Consider the following 6,572-nt stretch of genomic DNA (forward strand, 5'->3'; position numbering starts at 1 on the left):
GCTTCAGTGTGATGAACTAAGTTTCATCACCAGTCATACGCCTCGAGCATGCGCTATCAATATACCAAAGCTTTGACTTCTCCACGCACCTCAGGCTCACCTGCATTTTGAATTATTCATCTTTAGGTACCCAATTCTTTTTGGGTCCTCGTGGGTTAGCATAAACAGGTGCAAAGTCATATTTTAACTTGTGACGGCATACTTTTATGGTGTGGCCTTGCTTACCACAGAAGTCACAATAAGTTACCCTTTGAGGGTGATGTTGAGTATGGTCAGCATTATTGTGCTGAGCATGCCAACATACTTTAGTGGTATGCCCTTTCTTTCTGCAGAAGTCACATTAGACAATCCACTTGTTATACCAACACACATCTCTTGTGTGTCCTTTTTTCCCACAACAGTCACACTGAGTGAACTGTCTATGCTGACTAGTACTTGAGTACTTAGCATGGGATTTTTTATTTGAGCCTTTTATTTGGCTTTGTAAGGTTGTGACGTCCTTTCTCAGTTTTTTTGAATCTGATTGGACTTCTGAGACAAACTTGTGCATAACTTCTATGTTGCTATGCAATGTTGAGTTGTCTTGGAGAAGATATCGAAGGTCACTCAGTTTGACCTCTTCAATCTCATCACATCTCCTGCTGAGTGCCTTTATTTTCTTATTGCACTTCTTAGTTAGTGTATATAGATCACTCAGGGCGTTTACCATTTCATTTCTAAGCAAGAGTAAGGATGTTACCTCATTGTTGTTTTCCTCCTGTTCAGATTCTTCAGAGAGGTCAGCTTGCTCAGAATAGGTGTGGTTAACATCATCAGCCATAAAGCATATATTTACCGTTTCATTTGCATCAGCATCAAATGAGGTTGACACATCACTATCGCTCCATGTGGCTACCATAGCCTTCTTGCTTCCCTTCTTCTCTTTCTTTAGGTTAGGGCAACTTGACTTAATGTGCCCAGTTTGATGGCACTCAAAGCACGTGACAGATTTGGAGCTGTCCTTTTTGTATTTGTCACTGGGCTCAACTTTGTACTTATCATTTCTTCTGAATGGCCTCTTGCTGTTCTTGTCATTTCTTCTAAACAGTTTCTTCATCTTTCTTGTAAACATGGCCATCTCCTCATCGTCCGATGAGTCAGCTTCGGTTGAGTCAGCTTTCATGACAAGTGATTTTTGCTTCTTGTCTTCTGACTTTTCTTTAGCTTCGAAATTCTTCATAGAGATTTCATGAGTCAGCAGAGATACGATCAGCTCGTCATATTTGTACGTGGTCAAGTCCCGAGCTTCCTCCACAACAGTTTTCTTTGCTTGCCAGCTTCTCAAGATTTTCTTCACTTGTTCTTCTTCAGTGAAGTTCTTGCCGAGTCTCTTTAGCTCATTTATGATATTGGTGAATCTAGCGTTCATTCCAGAGATGTCCTCATTGTCGTTCATCTCGAACAGCTCGTATAGTCTCATATGTTGATTCACCTTTGATTCCTTGACCTTGCTCGTACCCTCGTATGTTACTTCAAGCTTTTTCCAAATTTCATGTGCTGACTCACAGCCTAAAATTTTATTGTACTCTGCAGCATCTAGAGCACAGTGAAGCATATATTGGTCCCTAGTAATTAGTTCCAAGGGGGGGGGATAGGAACTAATGTAACTTTTTCGCTTTTAATTTGTGCTGACTTAATGTTATTTTAAGAGTTTATTAACTCAGCGTGTTGGTCAGCACGGGTGATTGATTAGTCAGACAGTTTTAGTTCTATGCTGACTAAGACTGCTTGACTTGCGAGTTGGGAGTTGACACTTGAGAGGTCAGCTTCCAACTTAGCACTCAGATTTACTCAGTTTCAGTTTTAACAATTTATAAGCTGAGTAAATATAACAAGCAACACATGCACATATATATGTATATTGAGAGAAAGAGTTTAGAAGTTACTCAGCACGACTTATCCTGGTTCGACCTCTCTGCCTACATCTAGTCCCCAGTTCCTCCTGGGATTTTCAATCCAATACTGAGCTCTTTCAAGGTAGAGCACAAACCCTTTACAAGGCAGTGAGTATGCAAGAGTACGTCCTCTATTCTTCTACTCAGCTCCTACTAAGTACTACAACCCAGCACTTAGATTTTTCTACCACTGAATACTTACAACCAAGTACTCAGCTCAACACTCTCAATATTCCTATTGATTACACACTTGTTCTTTTTCAGCTAAAGAACACCTTAGATGATTACAAAACAATCAATCTAGCATTTACACAGAGAATAGAAAAGTTGGTGTAAGATCTTTTTGTATTTGAGTGCTTTCAAGATTTTCTCTCTTTGTATTTTTCTCTTGATACTTCGGCAAATGATCCAAGGTTCTTGATTGTCCTTTTATAGATGGAAATCTCATCCTGGATCATTTTGAATTGGTTTAGCCGTTGTGTCCAAAACGGCTCTTTTAGGGAACATCTTCTGGTCAGCTTCAGACTGTTCCGCCATTCCCTTCCTCTGGTTTCTTCAGTCGTCAGGTTTTGTCTTCTTGCACCAGACTTGTCTTTTTGTGCCAGTTGTCTTTTACCAATAATCCATTGACCCATGATTCTTGGAATTAGTCTTCTGTGTATTTTCGAGGCTTCAATTATTGGTGCAGAAGATTGGCAGACTTTGTCCTTTAGTTAACGGATCCTTCATGCTGTCATGACTGTCACTCAGCTTCATTCGTTATCTTCGAATGTTCAACTTCCATGCTGAGTTCCTTCTTAGTCAGCTTCGTTCTGTTTGTATAATTCTGAAGGAGTCTTCTAATTTAGTCAGCTTCGTTCTAGCAACTTTGAAGGAAGCTTCTGATGCAAGTTCTACTCCACTCAGCTTCTATTCTTTCATGCTGAGTTCCATTCAACTCAGCTTGGCTTATGCTGACTTTTTTCCTGTTTAACTTTATATATATTTTTGCACTCAATATTGAACAAACACATTAGTACAATTAAATCAAAGCATTTAAATTTAATTGCCTCTTAATCATGGATGATTTTGTCAAATCAAAATCTTGTGGAAAGGTGTTTCAACAAACTCCCCCATTTTGATGTTGGCAAAATACATAATTATGGAACTCAGTTATAAGTTACCCCATGATTGATTTATTTTTGAAATTACTCCCCTGTGAGGGTTGCACATACTGTCTTAACTTAATTCTAAACCTTCCAAAATTTAATTGAATTATCCTTAAGACATTTGTGTATACTGACTTAGTTTAATATTAGATTCTTCAAGATCTGAGCTAATTGGATTTAAGTCAGCTTTCAAAAATATTAGAATTATGTTGTTACTCAGTTTATTACCTAAGTATTTTAGTGTTAATGTATACTGAGTATGTTTTACTTCTTAATTTGTTTGTTCAATTTTATCGACCAGATTTAGGAAATAGTACTTGACATAGATTAAAAAACCAAAAGCACATGAGCATAAGAGGATGGAAGGATTCTATGCTAAAACATTGACTAGACTATATCTAGTTCTAAGCATTTCGAGCTACTCCTTTGCCCTTATCTTTACTTCCTGCGGCATCACCTACAAGCTGAGTTTCTTTTTGGCTTGTCTCCCCCATTTTGCCATCATCAGGCTTATAAAGGAAGGTATCGTTGCGAGCATGAGTGGAGAGGTGATTGGAATAACGTTGGAGCCTCTTAGTACTTTCTCTCAAGCCATCAATTATGGGAACACTGTCATCTTGGACGTGGTGAGGAACCCGGAGGGAGCTGCTAATCATGCTGAGTAAGCATTCATGGGATTACTAAGCCAGGTGAGCGCGCTGGTGAGCTGACGAAAAGATTGGTGGTACATTTTTAGCAAGGCAGAATCATAAAACATGCGCTGGGCATTGTTGATGTGCATTGCTTTCATAATGGCTTGGGAAAAGCTCAAGAGTTGACTGTTGGAGACTGGATCAACATCCATCTGTGCTTTGTTGATGTTGAGTAGGCTGACTGCTTCACTCAGTTGGTCAATTGTATATTGAGAGGAGGAAGATACTAGGTCACGCGTACTGGTCAGCTTAGCATTAAGCTTGGTAAAGCATTCTTGAAGTTCAGCAGAAGTGGCAAACTCAGCATTGCCAGGTGCGCTTGATTTGGTCAGTTCTGTAGTTAACTTAGCAAAATATCCTTGAAGTTCAGAGGAAGTGGCATACCCTGGATTAACTTCTGAAGGTTGTTGGATTTTGCCTTCAATCGAGTTTAGATGGTTCACCATGGAGAGAACCAGTTCAGTTAGCTTTGCGATTTGATCTTGGCTTGGTTGCTGAGTTTGAACAGTTGTTATAATACTTACCAGATCCTTGAGTCCTCTTAGTTCATTGAGAAGCTGAGTGATGCCAGATAGGTGGGAGGACTCAGCATGAGACGATCTAGTAGCATCAGCTTGAGATGGGTTCAAATCTTGAAGCAAGGACTGAGCAGAGGCAATGATTCGTCTTCCTGACACAGTAGCATTCAAGTATTGGAACTTGCTAGCATTTGTCTCAGAGGCTGGAATTGAGCTTGATGGTGGAGGAGTAGGCTCTTTGCCAGATTGATCACCTTGATTGGTGACTGGACTTTGATGCAGATGATCTTCAGGAGCTGAGTTGTCAACATGCTGAGTTGGAGGTGGAGTTTGGTTAGTCATGTTGACCTGCTCATCCTGAGTGGGTGAAGTTGAAGCAGGATTTGTTCCATCTTGAGCAGTTGGATTTGGATCTTCAAGGGTTTTGGCTTGTTCCTCATCCTGAGTAACAGAGGCTTGTTTTTCCTTTGAAGGAGACTCAGGGTCATTTGCAAAGTATGCGAACTGTAGCTCAGACATGCCAGTTAATTGTTCTTGAAGAGGGGAGTCTGCAAGGAGATCAATAACTTTAGTTTTATGGGCTTTCTTCTTAAGCCGCTTGAATCTTTGTTCCTTGGGAGGAGAAGGGTCAGCATCAATGTTCTCCTCATCAGTATCAACTGTCTCTTCTACTACTGTTGGATTCTCATGTTGCTCAATAGGATCATCAACAGCAACATTTTCTTCTTCCTCAACTCTTTGCTCAGCATCACCCTGAGGTTGCTCAACATCAGCAGGTTCTTCCTGCTCAGTATGGACGTCTTCCTCAACATGAGTTTCTTTGTCAGCTTCCCTTTCTACTTCAACATCTGTTTTCTCAGCTTGTTGCTCAGTTTCTTTCTCAGCTTCCTTTTCTAGGTCAGTTCCATGACCTTTGGAGGATACAACCCAATCTAGGGGATCAGCTTCAACTGTCTTTAAGGAATTAACCTTCTTCCTTTTCATCAAGGGGGATTCTAGAGTTCCCTCTTCTTCATCCTCAGGCTCTTCTGGCCTCTTTCTCTTCTCTGCCAACTCAGCTTTTTCTTAGCCTTGTCAGCTTTAACTTTTTCTTGAGACACTAGTCTCACTTTCTTTGGGACAGCATTGATATCTTTGGAGCATGTTTCAATGGCCTTTCTCTTCTTATTCTTCTTCTTTTCCTTAGGTGACTCAGCATGAGCCTCCACTTCTTTCTCAGGCTCATTTTCAGGCACCTCTTCCTGTTCAGCTTCATCATTTTCCTCAACTTCTTCAACTTCTTCATATCCTTTCAGAGGCTGATTGTACAGTAATCCAACTAGCAGAGCTGCTGTGATCTCATTTCCCAAGGTATCAGTTTCATTTATGGTCTCGATTTGCTTATCTTCGAGGATCTTTGTGATCAGAGAACCCAGCCTGAGCTTCTTTCCACTGCGTTGAAGAGCTCCAACTAGAAAAACTGGAAGGTTGAGAGGAGTGTAGGTCAGCATGTGCCATATGAAGCACTGCTCAAAGTTGGAAGCGGATGAAGCTGAGTTGAGTTTGGGGAATATGAAGTTGGTCAGTATGTAGTGTGCCATCTTCTGGTCTTACCCCATACACATGCTGCGTATTTCTCCATTGTGATCTTTGGGTTTGCAGAACCCCTTGATCTTGTCAAGCTTCTCCTTAGGTACCTTCTCTTTTGTTGTCCTAAATTCTATTCCTTCGTCTGGTAAATCAAGCAAAGTAGCTAGATAGGCAGGGGTTATGGTGATTTTCTGACCTTTGACTGTAGTCTCCAAATAGTCAGCATCATCCTCATCAACAAGCATGTTAGAGTAAAATTCTCTAACCAGCCTGGGGTATGTTTTTCCGGCGAATGAGAAGAAACCAGTCCATTTGTTCTTCTCGATCCAGTCGCAGAACGGTTTTTCTGAAGTGACGAAACCTGGAGAAAACCATCTACATTTCAATACTTCCAAGTTGTTGACCTTTTTATGAACCTTGATCATATTCCTTTCGATTTGCCTCGAAGAACCAGCGGGGTCAGCTTGAGTAGGTTTGCCAGAGGTTTGGCCAGGCTGAGTGGTGAGGTTAGGGATTTCGTTCTTGCCGGAAGCCATTGTTACAGAGGAAGGTTTTTAAGGTTTAGGGAGAAAGGAGAATTCGATTTCAGAAGTTCGTAAGCGTAAAGAGTAATGAGTGGGGATCCTTCCACTACTTATAGAGTTTTGAGTCATTAATGAACTAGCCGTTTTCATCTTGGGACTTTAATCGACAAAAATTCTGCCATTTATG

Source organism: Euphorbia lathyris, chromosome 2 (assembly GCF_963576675.1).
Source record: "Euphorbia lathyris chromosome 2, ddEupLath1.1, whole genome shotgun sequence".
NCBI lineage: Eukaryota > Viridiplantae > Streptophyta > Magnoliopsida > Malpighiales > Euphorbiaceae > Euphorbia > Euphorbia lathyris.